At 28.1% G+C, this 23,041-nt stretch overlaps 1 protein-coding gene across 2 annotated transcripts in view; it reads right to left on the bottom strand.

The window, feature by feature from the left end:
• LOC132949440 (ATP-binding cassette subfamily G member 4-like) overlaps positions 1–20,009 on the bottom strand; it is a 28,039-nt gene extending 8,030 nt beyond the window's left edge. The window contains exon 1 of one of the 2 annotated variants that reach the window (XM_061020329.1): positions 19,735–20,009. The gene's annotated coding sequence lies outside the window, so the exon portion shown is untranslated. Of the gene's footprint in view, positions 1–9,749; positions 9,910–19,734 lie in introns of those variants that run through there. The other variant, XM_061020328.1, reaches the window with a different exon arrangement.
• Positions 20,010–23,041: the final 3,032 nt, after the last annotated feature.

The following is a 23,041-nucleotide window of genomic DNA, read 5'->3' as shown; positions in this document are numbered from 1 at the left end:
TCTTACTTATCGCCTAAAACGCAAAATATTCTGAACAAAAATTGCATATTATAAGGCCCAAATTGTCCAAATATCAGTAACATGTTAAATATGTAGATATCTACTATATTATACATTCTACAGTTCATAAATAAATATAAAATAAGTAGAAAATAATGAAAACGTAATTTATATATTATACGGTAAATTCTTATTTATTACAATTTACAAAAACAAAAAAATACTTTCAACTCAAAACCAAATGAAACAATATGTTTAATATCAGACAAAACAAATTTAAATAGGTAATGTTAAAAATCGTTCATTTTAAGAGGAGTATTAGGTATTAGGTAACCATCACGTAATGTAACTTTTTCAAAGAAAGACAAATAATAAATTATACAAGGTTCAGTAAATAAAATAATAAATACAATCTGTTTATATTATAGCAATAATTAAAAATTGATATGCAAAGTAAAAATCTACTCAAAAACAGTCGCTTAAGTTCTTGCCTTAGTAATAATGTACTAAACAAAATTACGTTATAGGTAGGTACTACATTTAATACCGTATGACGTAGTTAGTTTTTATCAGAGAAAGCAACTAAATTAAAATGTCATAACTACCTATATATAGTTAATAAATAATATAGTACCTACCTACCTAATGAATTAAAATTTACCACATTCTTGCCTGTGCAAGGCTTTTTATTATCATACAATTTATCACCTATAAAATGTAAGTAGGTATATTATTATACAGTTATAATCATCATAGGTAATTTTTTTTTTTATTCATGATACAGCATCAACTACTAGGTTAATATCTTGCAACAAAAAAAAATAAAAAATAATAGTTTCCTTAAATTGAGTTGTACATATCAATAAGTTTTAGAAATGTGATGATTTTGTTGGTGTTGTCTTGGATTGGGCTAAGGGCTTCGAAGAGGTTGTCAGGCATTTATAGGCTTTTTCTGGTATCTATATGGTTTTGACAGGGGACAAGGATGTGCTTGACTGTGAGAGATTCTCCGCAGGTTTGGCACATTACAGGTTCTTCTCTGCCTCAAGATGTCCATGGAGAGTGAGAGTATACGTAGAGAGAGTATACGTAGTCTGTTGGTAACTACTTCATATTTGCGATTTGATGTATGAGGTTTAGGCCAGTATACGGTAGTATTTTTTATTTCTCTAAGTTTATTATTAGGTGTACGCCGCCGATTACCATAAATTGGTACAATAGGTGCTGGGCGCTGGCATTCCTATAGATGTTTATGAGTGAGGAGTGGGTGCGTATTTCGGTCAGAGGGTTATTAACAATGATGTATTCGGTATTCCACAATGGCCTGGTGTCCACATAAACCGAATATTCTTGTTGGCTTTTCTAACATCAAAGGTATTGACCATTTTGTAACAGTCAATACAAAATATTTTTTTAACTATCACACGTCATAAATAATAATATAATCATGATGGTAACTGATAAATAATAAACACTCATGAATTATTAAGTAATATATTATAGTTAATCTATTTCTTGGATTTTTAACTATGACGTATTTACGTACCTACCTACACGGGTGATTTGTACTTGGAAATAATATGTAGGTAGTATAGTATAATTTATATTAATAATTTATTATAGTACTATTTATTATTAAACTTAAATGTTCTAACAATAATGCATTAACGTAAATTTATTATTAATTCATAAGCTATACTAACAAGTAAAGTCCATCATAATATCTTGTGTACACATCATTTAAACAATTAATTGCACTTTTTATAATCTAAATTTAATTGAGCCATATAAAATTGTATAGTATTTTTTAGAATATTAATACCTAAATTATGACGTTAAGTTATTTCAAACTTCAGGTGATTGTTTCTTGCAAATATCATACGCTAATTAAACTAAAACACTATACGTTTATAAAGTAGTTATTTTGTGTAAGAAATTCATAAAATTTTTCTTTTTAAACCTAAGATTTGAAAATATAATACAAAGTTTGTCTACCTTTATCAACAAAAAATCTCTACCGAAAAGTCAAATTAAATTTTTATGAGCGTTAAAAGTTCATATTTTTACAACATTGGATATTTACTTGATTTATCATGTAGTGATTTTGTTATTTTGTTGTATGACAAAAACAAATAACTATAAATATATGAAAATTTGACTGAGTGTTTAAATTCTCAGTTTCTATACACCATACAATTTTGAAATTATTTTGACTTGTTTTGAGCTGTTAACAGACAATTCCAAATTTTTTTTGTTGTTTTTTTTTCTATAATTGTCAATAATTTTATTTGTTGGGTAAAAATGCGTGAAAATGTAATACAAGGCGCCTTTTGATATATTGTTTCAACAGCAGTTGAAAAATATTAAAAATACATAGGCATGAAAAATGAAAAAAAGTCTGAATTTTGAAAACTTCAAGAATTTGTGTTAAATGGGAAAATAATAAATATGTAACTCAGTAATGATAAGTAGGTGGGTAATTTAGCTAGCTATAATATAAAATATTAATGAGAGAGATTTAATATCACACTCAAGCGGTATAACCACTTGAATTCATAAAAACGTCGGCGTGAACAGTCCCAAAATATCTATTTTTTAACTTTTCTCCTTAACTAAGATAGCTAGAAAGTTGGTTGGTTGATAACTCATTAAAAAGGGATTATCAAGAAAATACGAAATGTGAATTAAAATTTAAAAAAAAAAATTATCTAATTTTTCACAGATAAAAAAAGAGTTATTTTTCGCTAGATTTCCATTTAACGAGATAGATTTCCGAAACTGGAGAACGGATTTTGTTATTTGGGGTCTTGTTAGATTCACATTGGCTAGGAGAAGTGCAGTGAAGTTTTCCAAAACTTTATCTCCAATCATTAGTTCACTACAAAGCTGTAAAGCTGAAAACGCCCAATAAAATTTGTTTTAATTTTTTTAATGTTCTGTAATGAATTAACTATTTAAGATAAAGTTTCTGAAAATCTTCACTGCACTTCTCTTAATCAATGTGAATCCAACAAGACCCCAAACAACGAAATCCGCTCTCCGGTTTCAGAGATCTATCTCACTAAATGAAAATGAAAATGATTTTTTGTGGGGCTGTTCACGCCGACAATTTTCTGGATTCAGAACCGTTATACCGCTTGGGTGTGATATCAGTTAATAAATTTCTAAAAATTAAAAATCAAGAAAGTTTACATGCCGATCCCTGACTTGGCAAGCGTTTTTTTTATGAGTATTTATATCGATTTTTCCCAAATTTTAATAATTATTTTGTAGTTAAAAATTTATAAAATGTTCAACTTTTATAGCTAAATATTGAAAATTTAAAACAAGGTTCCACGTAAATAGGTTATACTTTTATATAAATTACTTTATTCACAATAATATCATTAACTATACTTGGTAATATTATAGGCTGACTGAGCGTCTTCTCTCAGAATCGTTTTTCTTATACAATGATATTATATCATTGAATTCAAATTTAACACCATCCATTACAGTGACACACTTGTAACCTACTGTACAGCAGAGTGACACCCACTTGCCCGCCTTTTTTTCTTATAAATAATTTTTATTTAGTAATATGTTTATGTATTAAGTTATTTTAAATGACACAAAGATAATTATATTATTTATACTTAAAAAAAAGAAATTTGTAATATAAAATATAATATTTTGAGAATGATCAAAAATGCAAAACTCGGCATTAATAAACTTGCTTAATATTTTATTTACATCTAAACTAAAAATAAACAATTAGGATAAAAGTACTTTTTATAAGTGGATGCATTTTTTATTAACTTAATTTAAACAAATTGTTTAGTCGTGTAGATAGGTAAAGCATAGTATTACCCATTACCATGGTACTGCATGTATATAGTGTACCTACTGTATTCAACTTCTTAACATTAGTTGTGCACCATATGGCATGTATACATAGTTTACATTTTAGAATTAGGTAGTTTATATTCTTACTTTTTACTAAAAAATCAATATTACAAAGTACCTACTTTGGTGCACAAATTATACTTAGTATTAAGTATATAAATTTAAAAAAAAAAATTTGGTATCTGTAATCTCGTGTTAATTCATACATTCAAGAAAATAAAGCTCTTCTTTCTACAAACAATACTTCACCCAAACTATATAAATTTATTTTTTATTTTTCGAATCTTAATTAAGATACATACAAAATTTTCATCAACGTTCATAAACATTCCAAATCCAAGAAAATATAAATCATATTTTACACAAAACATAGCAGATGCCTATGCCTATTTGAAATATAATTTATAATCATGCAACAAAGGTTTATACTTTAGTATTAATTACGTAATACTGTACAATTCATATCTGAAACATGACAATGTAGTTCAAATAAACGTATTTTATTTGTAAATAATTGTAGCTGGTACAATGACTAACGAGTAAAATATAAATGATACATTATATGCATAAAGTTTTATTTAACATTATCAAACATAGGTCAATGTGTTTTGAGTGAATTTATATTGTACATAAAGCATAAAAATTAAATCTATGATAATTTATATGCGTCTAATAATGTGTTTAATAAATCTCAGGACAATAGTCAATATAAATTTTTACTATATTTTCACTACTCCTGGTGTAAACAACTGTAAACAACGAATAAATATTTGCTAAACAAAAGAATTTTGATATTGTAGTTAATCAATAAAACGTCGATTGTTTGATGATGTATTGTATTCAATTGTTTAACTCTCTTTCCTGCTTGTATACTAGTCCTACTAAACATTTTTAAATTTCCATAGACTTACAGTTTACAAACATTATTTTGTGTAATTTATTGCTATTTTAGGTCTGTTAATATAAGTTTCTATGTAATAGAAAATAAAAAAGTAGGTCAGCGCATTTCGGTGGTGGATGTTTGTCCATCGTCCCTTCGGGCCTCGGACAGGATAGTGTAATTTTACTGTATTCGATTTGAATGCAATGATTGCATTCGATAAAAAATAATTCTGAGCGAACGAGGGAATCTTTTTTATTTAATTTTATTCGTTTTTATGGTGATAAACAAAGCGTTTTAAGAACAGCTTAAGAACGATTTATATAAATAGGTAATTTATTTAATTATAATTTATAATTAGGAAATATCATAAAAATGAAAAAAAATATAAAATAAAAGAAAAAGCTCATAAGTCGCTCAAATGTTTTGAACATTTTACCATGTCTAGGTAAGGCTAATATAAGTGAACAACCCAAATTTCAAGTTTTTAAAAATGTTTTCAACCAAATTACAACAATAAAATTAAAATGTCTATAAATAGCTCAAAAATAGCTAAAATTTTCCAAACTTTAAACCGTAAGGAACAAAATCTAAAATACAACGAAAAAGATCTCTCGTCAATTTTCATTTGAAGCAATATTTCTGGTAGAAAACGTCGTCCGTAATTATTTAATATTATAAAATCGTGAAACCGTACGTTTTTTCTCCTTTAACCGCTTTTATTTCGAGTAGCGTTTCGAAAATCGAAAAATAACCTCTTTAAAGTACCAGCTCAAAAACATTACCTTTCAGTAAATATGCTAACTTAATACTTTTGAGCAAGTTTAGAGGGAGAAAAAAAGTTAACAGAATAAAAAGAAAAAGAAATAAACATCATTGTAGAACCATTACATTCCTCGCTCCACTCAGAATCTAAAATATATCAAGTTGTGCATATAAATACGCATAATATTGGATTTAATTTTTCTAAAATTAAAATAATATTTTTACTTTTAATTATTAATAATAATACAATTTCATATAATACAACATTGATTATATGATTTTAAGAACACTTAAATATATGTTATAACTTATAACTTATAACTTAATAGTTTTGTGTCTAAATATTGTGCTTTGGGTATAGAAATGCTTTGAAATTACAACATTTCCTATATCGCCTCTATCGATCGGAAACTATATAGACTGTATTTCCGGGGAAACTTAAGTTCAGTGATTTTTAGGAGGAAATATTCTCTAAGCCTCTCACTTTTTAAACAACTGCAGGTGACTGGAGTTCCAGTAAAACAGTTTTAATCATATAACCTATTAAAACTATTTTATTGTAGTTTAAGAGATTTCCATATTCACATACCTATTATTTTCTTTTTTGTGAATACTTAGTTGCCAAAAGGTGTTTTACCGTGTTTTGTGCTTTAAATATTTTTAAAAATGTATAATTACTTATAATATTTATAGGTACTATAAATTAGATATATTAATGAATCTGGGTCATATGTTTGAAAGTTGTGTGTCTTAAAATTGAGTCGCATAATATTAAGTCTCATAAAAGTCTTGTATTTATATAAGAATATTTGTTAGAAAAATTGTTTGCCGCATGTGTTATAAATATTTTGAAATGTGGTATTAACATAATACCATAGGCTATACATAATATATGTATCATTGTGTCAACTACCCATTTACAGAGTAAATAATAATATGTAACCTTATATTTTAATTTCGATAATAATTATTGGTGAACCTATAGGAAATATTTTTTGACTGATTTATTTAGTGATAAGCGAATGGTTTATCATGCAAGAGTATAGAATTGTACTATAGAATTGTATACTTTTACTCAATAATATTTTCAACAATTAATAAGGAATTAAATCTATTTATTTTGACTAGGTATCAAAAGAAGAATATGTCTATGCATAAGAGAACAGAGAACATTTTATTTTTTTACAAATTGTATGCATATTTTTGTATAACCTACGCCAACTTATTGATGTGCATTATTTATAACTTTATAAGTTATCATTTTGTTGTAGTGATTTTAGTGGGTAAGAAGCATAATTTTATAACACATAACTTTTATAGTTTTATAATATATATTGTTTTAACAGCTGATTTTTATGAGACTTCATTTTAGAAATCTCAATTCTATGATACATGACTTTCGAACACTTGATATGGTATCTTTTGGTACCATATATATATAATATGTTAATATATTATATTATATTATAAGTTGTAAAGTCATGGCTGCCTGTAAAAACATTAAAAAACTTTAGCATATCTTTTGGTTTGAGCAGTATGGTATTTGGACTAGGTATTGTTTGAATGACGTGGTTTCCAAATTCCAAGTTGAATTAGAAAAAAATTTGTTTTGGATGTTTATAGTTTGCACGCATCATAGGTACCGGTGTTACTCAATTATCCAATGCGCTGCGAATCGCGATGAACTTGTAAAATTGCGTCACGTGATACTGCATATATACATTTATTATTTATACAATAATACCCAGTTTAATTACTTTATACTGAATTGTAAATATATTTATTTTATCTTCGATTTTTATTAGGTATTACAGATTTTTCAAAGTTACTCATATATTTTTACTCTGAACAGCAAACATTTTTATGAGCATTTATAAAATGTAATAAAATATGTTCAATAAAAACTATGAGTAAGCTATAACATACACTCAAAATTGTTTTTAAAATGTTAGATTTATCATTATTTTCACATAATTAAAAATATACCTACAATATACAGATTTCTGCCGATATGAGCAAATTAATAATTGAGAAAAATGCTATGCAGTATGTGTGTTATCTGAATTACTTTTTTTTAATAATTCTGATTAAAAATATGTTTAATACAAAATTATGAGACTACAGTTAACTGTAAAGTATCGATTTATTATTTATTTAGTAATAAATATAATAGGTACATTTTTTATTAACATCTTCATGACGTGGGTATATTTAAGAGGAAAACTTACCAATATACTAAAATATAAAAATCAATAATCTAAACATTCTAACCTATTACTTTAAAACGTTATTAAACTGATAATATAATGATTACATATTATGTATTATATACAGTATGATTATTTTATTTGCATTAATTATATTAATTTAGGAAATTTAATTTTGCTAATAAAGTGGATTACCTATTTAACTTTTAAATTTAATGTTAATTCGTTTAGGTAAATACTATAATATTTATTGACTAAATTATAACATTGGATCATAATACTTCCTTTTTTAAAATCACCTAATTAATATTTTAATGTATCATACTCTCATGGGCCATGGCAACAATCTTGATGATCATAATCTATTGAAGTAGGTAAACTATATTCCCATCATTTGACATTTGTATAACTATATTTCATTGTTTATTGTCTATATTATGTTAAATATAAGATATTATAATTTTTGTATATATTATTATAGTTGTTTTTATATAATATTAACTATTGACTAGCCTTATTTATGTTAAAATTGTTACTTATTCACAATTGCCAATATTATAAATGTATTTGAAATTGGACAATTTGTCCGTAAATAAATAAATAAATAATAAACAAAAAAACAATATTAGTAAGCATTTGTTATGTACCTATCACACGAATTTAATTGTTACATACTTTATTTCCAAACAAACCAAGATAATTTCGGATATAACTCATTAATGAGCAACATTTAATTTGAAAATAAAAAAAATGTATTATATTATATATAATAGAAAGGTTAGGTACCTATTAATATATGTGAACATTTAATACATTAAAATTGTCTATGTTAAATTATATTATGTTCACTGATGATATTTTATGTAAAATTTAAACATTCTATGAATATACACAAATTTAAAAATATTAATTTAGAAATAAGTTAATTAATTAATAAAAAATAGTACTTAAAATATGTATAGTTGCATGTGTCAGGTACATATACTTGATTTTATTTTTTATGCAATAATCTAAATATAAAGTACATATAAATGTACAATAGTACGAATCTCAGTAGTACTTTTGTCTGGTGAAAATAGATAGCGGTCAATTTAATTTCTACAAGCCCACTACCTACAAAAGTTAAACATTTAAAACACTCTGTATACTATTACTAGTTATTAGAAAAGTTTAATCACAGTTTATCTTTTTTATTGAAAAAGTCTACAATTATAAAAATCAAATATTATATAAAATATATCAAGCTGTTTAATAGGTTAATATCCTTTATTGATAAGAATTACTTAAGGTGTTGAGTTGAATATATATTTTGTCGGTATCGACAATAGAAAAATCGAACATTCGTTAAATTCATAATACAAATAATTGATAGTTGTCCATTAACTTTTATAGATAAAACACATTTTCAGGTACCAAAAATAAAACAAATTATTTATGAATAAACTTTAACAAGAAATTATGAGGAAAATAATAATTGGTCTCCCTAAATAATATTTTCTCCAATTAATCGAATATATATTATTCATAAACAAATATAGATATAATATATACAGCTAGTTTGAGCATTTTTAAGTACAACTTTTATTATAATTACTTTTTTTCAATATTGTGTAAATTAAGTAAAAGGTCTAAAAAAAAATTGTATGATAAACTATCGAATAGCAATTCTTGAAAAAAAAATCGTACGCATGAGTTGTGTGATGAACTCTAAAAGTTTCAATTTAATCAACGTTATTTCCTTTTAATTTTTATATAATAAAGTTGCATACTATTTTCTCATGAAATTAATGCATATATATAAGTATAAATTTGAATAAAGTATAAAAGTTCTCCTCAGTGAACGAACGCTGTATAAAAATCTACGTTTAAAAAATGAATATACATTTTGTTATTACGCTGAATATGGGGTTGATACAGAAAATATAAAAATATATCGAATGAAAAAAGTTTAAACGCTATTATTTAGTAACAATATCGTTTAATTTAAAGTAACTATTTTTAATCTAAATTACCTTGTTAATGTTAAATCAAGCAGGTGATCGTGAGTAAATTATATGCTTGAAGTCTTGAATAATATTGATGCATCGACGTAAGTAGCTATTGTTTGATTGACGACTGGTCCAGCAAACAACACTCACACGCGACTGACCGGAATATAAAAGATATCGGTTTATTAAAATTTAATGTACTGACAAAACATATTATTAGTGTTAAGAACAGTTTAATCTAAACGGTTGAATTTTGACCTCTGAATTGTATTTTATCACGAGACACGTTTCCCACTAGCCAACAACGATGCGCCAACATTTCGAATAATATAAGCGATTGTAGCAATAATAAATAATAATAATAAGAATAATATATTTTTAATTTCGTATAAAATATATATTGCATCAATAATTTGAATTGTGTTGAAACCGCTTAGTTAATAAATATTAATATATTATACTCTTTTTATTTTATAGAGAAAATCATGATTTAATGATATTGTATGTATTAGCCATATCGTACATGGTTATAGGTAACTAAAGCGAATAACGAATTTCTCACATACATTGTTCCATGTTTGACTATGCAAGTTATTGTACTTCTATTTATGTATACCCTACTGTGTAGTGTTTAACCATAAGTCAGTGGTTACATTTTTAGGTAAGACTTATATCATGTATTTCGGTACTTTTTAAATATTCATTATTATTTTTAGTATCAGAAATTTTAACTTTGGATGTTAAAATTAATACGATTCAATTTTATTTATTTTTTATTAGAACAAACAAGTATATAATAATATAATATATACAATCAGTAATAAAAATGTATACAATAGGTAATATAGGGGGGGGGGGGGGGGGGTCCAATGACCCTAATTTATAATTCTAGGCTGCTTCTTTTTATATATTTTGTGTTGTTTTTTTTTTAATGTTAAGGTGTGATGGGTGATCAAAGAGTGTAAGGGAGGAGAAGTTATAAATTAAGGGATTTGTATGGTTGAATATGTTTTATGAAATGGTTTATAATAGTGGGCTAGTAAATGAATGGTTGGAATTTTGAGGTCAGAGTGAAGGGAGAAATTACTGACGTACCTGCATCGGGCATTTGTAATGAGGCGAAGGCAAATTAACTGCGGAATGATTGGAATATTTCAATATTGAATTTTTTGGCCATTCTCCATAGCTGAGTTCCGTAGGTCACCGATGGGTGGATAATTTGTTTATAGATTTATAAGAGTTTGATATTGAGTGGAAGATTTTATTTGAGGAGGTGTCTATAGAGGAGGCAACTTATAAGTTTGTGGAGTTTGATTTTCCTCTTTGTTTTTATGTATGTTAGTTTGTTATCTAGGTGGACTCCAAGATATCAAGTGACTTTTTTAGGGGGATCATGTCGTTATTAAAAAATATTGTGGGGGGCAGAGACCTGGACGTAGGAAAAAAGTTGTGTGCGCTGCAGCGCGCTGGTTTGTTCAGATTTATTTAAGTTCTTCACAGCTGGTTGAACTAGTTTTGGATTACTTTAAGGCAGCTATAGTGTTTCTTAAACTTTTTGAGATCACGGAACACCAAACAATAATATTTTCTTATGCGGAACCCCTATAAAAATTATTTACAAAAAAAGAGGGTACAAAAACATGGCAATAACTAAACTATAAATTAAAATACTAAATACCGTATGATTTCATACTTTAATTGACTATTATGTAATATTAAAATTTAATAATATATATTTTTTTCAAATTAATTTTTTTAAATATTTTGAAAAAGCACTTGAGTTTTTCGGAACCCTTAATAAACTTAAGGGTTCTTAAACAGAAATACTGCATTAAGGTGTGTTTGAATTGCGACAGAGGCTCTGGTTAGGTTGATATTTGTTGAAATAATGGTTGAATCGTCGGCGAAGGTACCTATAGCAAGAGTGGTGTTTTCAGAGTGTGGAATGTCGGATGTAAATATGTTGAAAAGTGTTGAAGCTAATATATTACCCTGGATTGCATGCTTTAAGGTAGTGGATTTGAGATAGGTAGTTTGTCCTCACAAAACTATTAATTTTGGTCTATTATTTTTAATTGAAATAAAGAGCAGGTATTCATTTTAAATTATATACAGTCGTAAGTTATAACTTATAACACAACATTTTAACATTTTAACTAGTAATAGCTGATGGGTGATGAAAAATATTTATTACTTAAAATTACCTAATACCTTTCTGATATGTAATAAGTTTATTTCTTTAAATTTTAAATCACTGTTTATTGTATGTGCAATGTACACTTTACAATAAGTACAATGTGCATACAACATGCATTTGTGTAATTTAAAGCGAATATCTTACCTAATAACTAATGTGTTGCCGTGTTGGAACGAAAGATCTGTAGTTGATGTATTATGTATTTAGATATTAATATGTACATATTGGCCTTACTTTAAATAATAATATAATTTGTATGATGCATTATTAAATTAATTAGTTTAATGTATCTAGTTGAGCAACTATATAATAACAGTGCAATTTTCAAATGATAGTTTATTCGTTTATTTCTCATATTAATTATAGGCTTATGATTTTGAAGAAGGACCTATATCTATACTTAAGGAGCTATAGGTACTAGATATTTAATTAATAATATATGTATAAATTAATAAATATAATTATTGTAAACAGAGATTGAAAATTGAAATAGTTGTTTATTAGAACATTCCATTAAGAAATTTCATAAAACTAAAAAAGAGTAAAAAATAAACAATATTGTATGACACAACAATCGTACGTAAAACCTATCTAACACTTCTCCCTAAAACACACAATTACCCTGTGTCTGCCTATTGATTATTACACGGATTAAAATACTTTAGAAACCTTACGTAATATCAATTGTGTAAAGCTTTATAGTATATAGATTATAGGTATTATATTATTATTACTAATTTTTACTTTTATACCTATGTTATTGGAATCAGATTGTTTTTTTTTTCGTCATTCTACAATTCTACATATAATATAATAATTTTATATTATTCTATTGCACGAATGCTGCCGCCACAGCCTCGCAGATGACGGTACAATTATTATACAGCTATATTATAATATACACGGCTTATTATACTCGGGGTCAGAGCGGCGCAAACCCGCGAGAAATACATTTTGATCCGCCGCCCGTCACACCACTATCTCCTGTACCCCTCCCACCGTGCCATGCAACAATAATAATATAATAACACGCGGCCCTCGTCCTATTTCTCATCCTCATCCCCATCCTCTTCTTCGGCGCTTCTCTGCGCCAACGCTACCGTTTAAACGCTGCAACGATAATATTATTACAGTAATCGCAGTACAAAGGCGGAAGACACGCTGTAATGGAAAAGTAAGTCTTATTGTAAACGAAAACTCTATATGTATGTGTACTATATAATATATATACATATTATGTGTATTATGTTTATATGTCTCTCGAGTTTAATCCCACGAAGAGTTAAATATCATCGTATCGCATCATGAAAGCGGTTATAAATTATAATATATATATATATATATATATAATAACAACACGGTGCACGGGTGAAATTTGGTAGTGTTTATTGTTTCAAAGTTCTTGACGCCGGGATCGTAATCTAAAAGCGTTATTATCATGGTGCGTTCAAATCTGCATATATAGGTACGGTATCCGAATAATACAGCATACACATTTGGAAAATTGTATGTATCATATTATATATTCACATAAAAATTAGTTTACAATCTCCATTAAAATTCAAAAGTATTTATAAATGTTTTAAAACTAACAACTGCAGTATGTCTGCATCATATCAACTTAAGCACAAGACGATGATAATATGTCTAACTGTAGGGCGTGAAACCATTATTATTTGTCAAATTTACAAACAAAAATGTCTGAACGTCAAATTTTACTGTCGTTTATGAAATTTAGTTAAATCAATAAAAATATATGGGTATTACAGAAGGTATGATATATAAAAAAATTGTATTTTCAAAAAGAAAATTCGATACATATCAATACGGTACCCACAAGCGCGGATTAAAGATCAATTGGGACACCATACAATTAGTGGGCCCCATTTCAACTTTAACTTTAAAATAATTGTATCATTACATATTAACGACTTTATATTATTGTATAATTTTTTACTATACAAAAAATATACAGGATGTATCTTAATTATGTCATAGTACGCGGCTTTTCTTTAACAATTATGGGTCGCGATGATATGGAATTTCGTTAAAACAAAAAAAGACATGTTTCTCTATTTTTAACAGGCAATTTTTTTATAACATTTTCTAAATTTTTAAACACGCAGTTGTACCAATAATAAAATCGACTTAATTTTTTCAAATAGTAACCAACATATTTTTTTATGGATTCTGGTAAAGCTTTTTTTCTGAATATATTGACTGTAAAATGATCAATTTTGGATCACTAGGTTATTAATTATGGTCTAAATTTTACTATAATATGCATTAATACTTTTAACTGAAATACCTAATTTACAAAAGCTAAATAATATTTTTTTCTTATAACTACCTTTTTATAAACTTAAATAATTAGATTGGTAATCTAAAATGCTAAAAAAAAAAACAAACAAACAAATTTGTTGGCAAACATAGTTCGTTATTTATAGTAATTTTTAGTGATATAAAATTGAGAATAATTTTATTTTATAATTATTAATAATAATTTACTTACATATACCTACTTATATAATTTTTTTTTCAACTGAATTAGACTCGTTAAAAAAATATATTTTGGGGATAAATATGGGCCCCCAAAATCAATGAGCCCCGGGACCGTTCCCCCTTAGTCCACCCCTTAATCCGGACTTGGGTACCCAGTTGGCAGTTATGTACCCGTATCAAAGTTATAAAACGCACGTGTAATTTCTTGTACACTCAATATTGAACTGATACTAATACGTATCGATAAACTTCAATTTATTGAAAATCTTGCATATTCTGTTTAACATAATATAAAGTAGGTGGCACTAGTGTGCTTCCCCTGATAAATTAATGTTACCCAGTAATGGGTGGGCGTGCCATTGATCCAAACGACTAAACAGTCACATTATGACTTAGATGGCATTTATAATAATATTATGTACCTATAGATAATTAGTATTTTTTTTTTTTTTTTTTATTGATCGTAAGCCCGGCGACTATGGCCATTAGCTGTATGGTTTTTGGTGTATGGTTTTGGTTAGGTGTATTGTATTGTTGGTAGTAGTAGGGGGGAACACGTGTGTGTTGGGTTTTGGCAGAATTTTCAATTTGGGCACCCGTAGGTATCTGCCATGCCCGGGTGGTGGATGGCGGCACTTGTTCTCCGGACACCGTGACTTGCCCGAAGAAAAATGCCGCCCAGTGGCCGGGAGTCGAACCCGCGACTGCCAGCGCCGCAGTCGACGCGTTAGACCGCTCGGCCACCTCGTCCCCCATAATTAGTATTGTAATTCAATAAAACTATGTATGTATTAAAGATTGTATATAAGAAAGACAATAACCGAGTTTTGGACTTTGCCATTCGGCCATTCCATCCATCACTCATCCGAGTTCATCTTGTATTATAAAAATATAATTTATTGAATTTAGGACTGGTCCTAGCGGCGTGCACACAATTATAGTTCTACTAAGATTGTTTTGATATTTATATCAATTGATTTATTACTATCTGCAGAAACAAAACAATTATACCTATACACAATTTAAAGCCGTGCATTTTCGTCTATCGATTTCGTCGGAAGTTGTCAATCATCATCGTTTCTGGCTCATTTAATATTTATAATCTATAAACACGCGTTCTTAAGAACCATTATATTAGGTACGTATATAATTACTTTTTTTTATATTTATTTACATAATTATATCTTGCAATACGTCGAACACATACGATGATGGAATACCGAATATTGAATTTTGTCCTTCCTTCATTATGTTTCCCATACAAAGTAATTTTAGCGTTTAGGAAAAAAAATTAAATGAAAAGCGTAATCAGTTGAAGAATGAAGGGTGGGTATAGGCACCATATGGCTCCGTGGCACCATAGTTTTAAACTATGTAATTTGACTATAGCTGAATTGCCACCCAGTCAAAATGACTTACTTAATATGCTCTCTATATTCAGTAGGTACAACACAGATATCATTATCATAGATATTAGATACCGTATTACTACAATATCATTACTACGTTTAACCTATATATCACATTTGTTAAACGTTTAGCTCTTTACCATTTGTTCTTATTTTTAAGCCAAGTTTGGATTTAAAAAAAATATGTTTGTATATTTAGGTATTTAAAAAAAAATTGAACTTACTTAGTTTTAAATATGATTTATGAATATATTAATGAATATATTATGCATTATAATAATTAATAACTGACTAGTTCACATATATAGTTTATAGAAATATCTGAAAGGATATAAATTGCCATATAATATAATTAAAAAGGTACAGTAATAGTAAAATAGGGTCTGTTTTAAATTTAAAGCGCAACGATGGGGCTATTAGATTGTCATTGCTTTGATTGAGCAAGGCACCAAAACCCGGGAGTCTTCGTGCTTTGATTGAGAATGTTTTATTATATTATATTATATTTTTGGACATTAAGACAATTTTTAGCCCCTGTATAATGGCCTATGACAATTTTTTAGCTTATATATAATTAATATTGGGTTTAAAAAAAAACTTCCTTACAATTTTCATCTTTTGTTTCAACTATTTAGACAACTTCAAGTAGTTATGCAATAATTGCTATAATATTACAAACTTCGTTTACAACACTCCTGTGTATAGTTATTTTAAACGATAGGAGTTCAACATATATAGGTATTTAATGACTTATTTTAATAACTTGATAAGAAAATGTGTCAAATAACCACGTAAACCCTATTTTTATAAACATGTGATAACGTAGAACGAAGGTCGCCGTCTGTGTAAGAAAAATTACAATTCTTACAGAAATGAAAAAAAACAAAACAAGTTTTCTACATAATATAATATGTCATATATGTATATTGTATATACATGGGTATATATATACTTATAGGTTTTAAATATCAATCTGACAAAAAATCGTGAGTAAAAGTTAGTCGGATAAAAACACCGCGTATAATTGTATAGGAGTTTATTATGTATAACAGTCTTGTGTTGTACTGACCTCATTTAAAATACGAAAGCCAGTATAAAACCTTGAGCTTTATCCGAGTCTCTATGACAACAAAAAATTAAATATGTTCGTACGATTTGTAAATAATATTGTTGTGACTGCATATTATTATGATTATGTAATCAAAATATTACTTCATTACAAATCACATTGTTTTTTTATCGACGTTTCTTTGTTATTGAGTTCTATTATGGAAACGCCAAGAGAAAAATTATAATTGACTCGGTACGACGTTTAATTATTTAACATGACAATTTATTTTGTTTAGTCCTAAATATTATTAATTTTATATATTGTAACTATACAGAGTGGTTATCTTATCATGAGCTTAATATTATTGTTTAAGAAGATTTTAAGTTAATTAAGCTAATTTGTAAGCATTTAAAATTAGTTAAGTGGGGTAGGTATATAGTGCCACAAAATTCCAAGGGCCGTAAAAGGTTAAGTTCCATATGCAACCACTTCTATTTCACTTATCTCAACTCAAAGTACTATTTGTTCATATTTGGTAAGTAGTAAGTACTAAGCAGACAATAAAAATAATAAAACAAGGTCATCAAAAAAATAAAAATAAAAATATTTTTCTTCGGAATATAATATAAGCAATATGAAAATATAATTTTCCGCCTAAAAACATAATCATTATACCTATGCTGAAAAACATAAAAAATTCTTTAAATAAAATTATAAAATAATAAAAAAAAATAGGTAGGTACCTTTTAAATCTTTTCATATAACTGACTTGTATGGTAAATCACTCTGTGTACATTAAAAAAAAAATAGGTACAGATATTCTATTAATAATTTATAGTTTATTTAAGTTAGGTGAGCTAACCTAATCTATTCACGTTATGGTAATTATGGTATTATAAGTGTCCCTTGAAGAATTGACCGATTATATTATTGTGTAGGTAGTACCATAAGGTACCATAAGTTATGAAAAAACTCCATTTTAAAGGTGGAACTAACTTTTTATATTTTTAGTTATGGGCAAATCAACTTTTTTTTAAACAATCCATACCTATACCGCACATTTGCTGATGTATCTTCAAAACTTTTTAAATTTTTATCGTAATTTTTTTTTATTAAAGTTATTTTACTGTGATATTAACAATACATAAATAATCAAATCATAAATGTACAAATTATTTTTATTCGAATAAAAAAGTATAGAGTTCTGTAGAATAATAAAATAAAAAAATTACGATAAAAAGTTGAAAAGTTTTGAAGATACATCAGGTAATGTGCGGTGTAGGTATGGATTGTTTAAAAAAAAGTTGATTTGTCCATAACTAAAAATATAAAAGTTAGTTCCACCTTTAAAATGGGGTTAATTGATCGCACAATAAAATAGCTTTAAAATAAAAAAAAATTACGATAGCAAGTTGAAAAGTTTTGAAGATACGTTAGCAAATATACGTTAGGTTCGGCTTTGTTAAAAAAAAATTGAATTGCCCTTAACTAAAAAAATAAAAACTTAGACCCCCGCCCATTAAGGGTTTTTTCATAACTTAAGTATACAGTCATATGAAGCCGGTCGATTACTTCTTCGCGGAACACATTGTATAAGTACGTAGATGTTGAAGAAGTGTAAGATGCCTGCCCCTACTCATTTGTAAATAAACATAAATACACAATTAAGTAACAAGATGAATTAGGTAGATTGATAAATTAATAAATAGTTACCTGAAACAAAAAAGACGGACTAGTATAGTTCAAAACATGGAATATCAGTATTAACCGAATTGAGAAAATTACAGTTTCGGTTTCGATTTTGTAAACCGGTTTTTAATTTTTCAAATTTTTCAATACCGATATTAGGAAATTTCGATTTTGTATACCGGTTTTCAATCTTTTCCGGTTTTGGTTTTGAGTTATAATATCGGTTTCCAACTTTTTTCGGTTTCGGTTTTTTAACGGTTTATACTTGTTTATAAAATCGGTTTTGAAACCAGCTTCAAGCCTTGGTATTATGGTTTAAAGCAATTATATTTTTCAGTTATATAAATCCTATAAACATCCGTGACACAATTACGTCATAACAACTTCGCAACATTTTGTATGTTTTATAGCTCTTTGGCCTATTTGAAAAATATTTTAAATTGATGAAATGAAAATTATTGAAGAAACTGCAGGCAACACATTATTTATGACATATTAATAATATGTATGTAAACATATTATCCATAAATTATAAATTATAATACATTTATGCACTCTTTAGTCTGTATGCCAAATGTCGACCTGTGGATGAACTTTATCTGTCCCGCAGACAAGATTTTATTTTTAAATTATTTTTTGTTATGGTGAATTAATTAAATGTGGTTTTCATTAATTTTAATTTTATTTTTAGATACAACCTACCACCTTCTAACCACCTACCTGAATTACCTATAAATGTAAAAATAACTGACGAACAGTATCAACTTATTAATTAATACTTTTAATTATATGTGGCTTGGCACGGCACGTTGGCTGCTACCAGTCGCATAATGTGACTGAGAGTAAGTAACGTCTGCTGATACTAGTTCCCGGATGGGTGACCACCCGGGTTCGTAGTAGTAAAAACCTTGCCACACATACACGTGTTTGCTTACCTGCTGTAACAACCGGAACAACATCCGATTGTACCAACTTTACCTAGCACAGTTCATAACTTCTACAACATTTCTACAGTCGTGGGGCTGAATATCAATGAAAAAAAAAAACTTCTAGTTATAACTTAATTTTAATATTACATTACGGATAGAGATGCAAGAAGATTATAAGAATAGTCTCGTATCAATACGCAGGTATAATATATATATATATACAGGCACCTACCTAGTGTTTAAAATCCATTTATTTTACGAAGATGCTGTATTGTCACAACAGTACCAGGACAATATTATTATTATGCACGGCGTTTCTTACGCGCAATCGATCCTAATTATTTTGTTTTCGATAATATTATACTAACATCATCTGGCACACAAATATACACAATACACGCGTGCGCGCGCACACACTCCTATTTTCACGCGGGCTGCACGCTCGCACAAAAATAATATTATAATAGGTAGGTAGTTAGGGTATTATAATACGCGCGAAACCGACCACTGAAGATGGAGTACTGATTTCTCGCGGTGTACACATTTTACACGCGAGTCGGCAACAAGACGGCGATCGTTGTATACCTATCATTATTCCTACCATAGTCCATAATATTTTACATTATAATATAATATAACCATGGTATAACACACCTATCAGCCATGTGTGACCATATTATAACGCGCGCGTTTTGCCTCTACCTGGGTACGCGTTCTCCGTTCACCCAGCCGTCGCTTTATCCGCTACCATTATTTTTCGTCCGTCGCAACAGGAAAATACATATTTTCTTGTCTATCGTCGAGACGCGCGCCGGCGTAATATTCGCAGGATATGACGCGTGTCATAATATTATGATATATTATATGATTTATTGAATGCTGAGTTTTTCCGCTCGGTGGACTGCCGATTTTCAGGTATACATATATATATAGGTAATAGGTGGAACGGGTGCCGTTGCCTAATGTAACAATTAATTTAAGCCCCACACCGTTATTCACTACTATCGCATTATCCACATACCTATAACCCATCTACGAATATTTTTTAGTATTTTTTAATATATTACGATTTACGGTATATTATATAGTAAACCACACTCGTCGCCATCTCACGAGTACGAGTTTTCACGTATAACAATGTTTTCACAAACTGGATGACGTCGATTGATTAAACGTAAGTAATATATATTTTATATTTTGCAGTGGATTGATTTTACGATGGACCACCATTTGCTATAATATAAATTATAATATATTAGTGATAATTAATTAGACTGCCTCTGCATTCAGCAAACAAGGAAAAGGCACTAATGTGTAAAATTACCTAAAATATAAAATTAAAAACCATATTTTTGGAAGATTTTCCAGTGGACCGTCTCCTATTAGTAGTGTCTCCTAGTCTCTGGGTAGGTTCTTTGAAAAGCTAAACGATCCATCTTAATAAAAATGCATCGGTGGAATTAACGTTAGATTAGGCACTAATATCATATACACGGTTACAACTTACAATCGTAATTTACTTAACCACATAGATACACGCTCCTGCAGTCTTGCCAGCCTACTTTGTAATAATTTGTAGCCACTCCTTTACCCTCGTAAATATTATATTTACATTACCATTTCTGAAGAAGTACTCGGAATGGAATTTTAAATAAATCAAATTAAAAATATTTACACAAATTATACAGCTATATTATTACGTGATAAATTCATTATACTAGCTTATCGTCTTTTAGATTATTATGAAATACAAAAACAACAATTAATTTGATTTTGATTTTGTGTTTATAATAAACCAACAAATGTTACAAATTATTTTAATTTCCCAAAATTAAATTTCAAATTTCAAAAGTGTAAGGTTATTTTAAAAGTGATTGGTAGGCAGTGAGCACGAACACATTGATACAATGATACACCTGCTGTATAAATCAAATAATATTATACATTTAGTCATAATATAATCTCAAACATATTATTTCTATATCTTGTGCAGAGGTCAAGTCGTATGCAATATTATGAACATTATATGGGTACCTAATGATATAATAAATTACCATCAATTGTGATGTATAATTATCGTTGAGTTTGTATTATACGTAGGATGCAAATCAACGCCTTACCTATAGGAGTAATAATATAATTTACAGTTTATATTTAGCATTTTAATAGCCGTATACAATTATAATACAATTTAAAAATTCAGTTACTAAAAGAAACCATTTGTTAAAAAATAGATCTCTTTTGCGTAATTGTTTTAATATATTGTTAGGTAGATAGATTTAGGCGTAGGACTTCTATCGAATAGGACTTGCCGGTAGAAGGTTCGATCACGAGGAGGGTCAATCTTCCGCGATAGGTTTTTTTAATATTTTTTTTCCGTTTTTCAACCATACAAAATAATAATTTCAACTATTCATTATGGTTAATTATACTGTTTATTTTATAGTATTACTAATTCATTTTAGTATTTAGTACCCCCCAACCATACATTTATTGTGTCACTATATTAACCTGAGATTATGGTTGGCCTAACCATTTAAACAGTTGTATCAACTACTATTTTTTTTCCGTGTATATTTAAAATTTATTTTGTAAAACTTCGCAAACTAAAAAATAGAAAATTGATTATTCTATTTTCTTCACTAGATTCTGTCCTTGATGTGCTGTCAAGCCGTTAAGGTTTAGGTTAAAAAAAGGATGGACGAGCACTGAGCAGTTATTATTAAATCGTACTATAAATTCAGTCTTCTAAAAAATACTTTTATTTTGTATTCGGATTTCGGAATACATATTCGAATAAAGGACAGTATTAAAGTATTCCAAATACGTATTGAATACATTTTAAAAAAGCGGATAAATGGATGTCGCTCTGCTGTACAGTAGGTTACAAGTGGGTCAGTGTATAATGGATTGTATTCAACTTGAATTTAATGATATAATATCATACACATATCATATTAATATAGGTACATTATATAAGAAAAAAGATTCTGAGCGGAGACGGTTAGGTTGTCAGTCTGGATATTTTATATTGTTATTATTTATTATAGCATGCAAGTTGAATTAATATTATAATATTACTAGCCAACCCCGTGCACTTCGTTGCCTTAAAAATTACAACTCTTTAAAAAAATTGTGATTGTTCAAATCCTTTTGGATATAACTCTCAACAGTAAGTGCAATTCAGCCACCCTGGTAGGCAATTCGACTACGTCGGATCGCGGACAATTTGCAACGGTAGATATGTAGATATACCGTCAAGTATAGATATATCAAGTATACCGTTATTTAAGCCAGACACCGCCGATGAGCGGCTATAAGTGCAACATATTGGTAGGCAATATGCGACAATTCGATTTGATGCATGCTTGATTCACCAGTATACAAATAAAATAATTAAAAATACTAATACGTCATTAATAATTATAATAATTTAACTTACGATTAACCGCAATGGCAACCAATAATTATTATATTTGAATTCAATGATAAACCGAAAAACGATTCTGAGCGGAGACGTTGTGTCAGCCTAGCATACT

Source organism: Metopolophium dirhodum, chromosome 7, assembly GCF_019925205.1.
Source record: "Metopolophium dirhodum isolate CAU chromosome 7, ASM1992520v1, whole genome shotgun sequence".
NCBI classification, from domain to species: domain Eukaryota; kingdom Metazoa; phylum Arthropoda; class Insecta; order Hemiptera; family Aphididae; genus Metopolophium; species Metopolophium dirhodum.
This window is presented reverse-complemented; position numbering and strand designations above follow the sequence as displayed.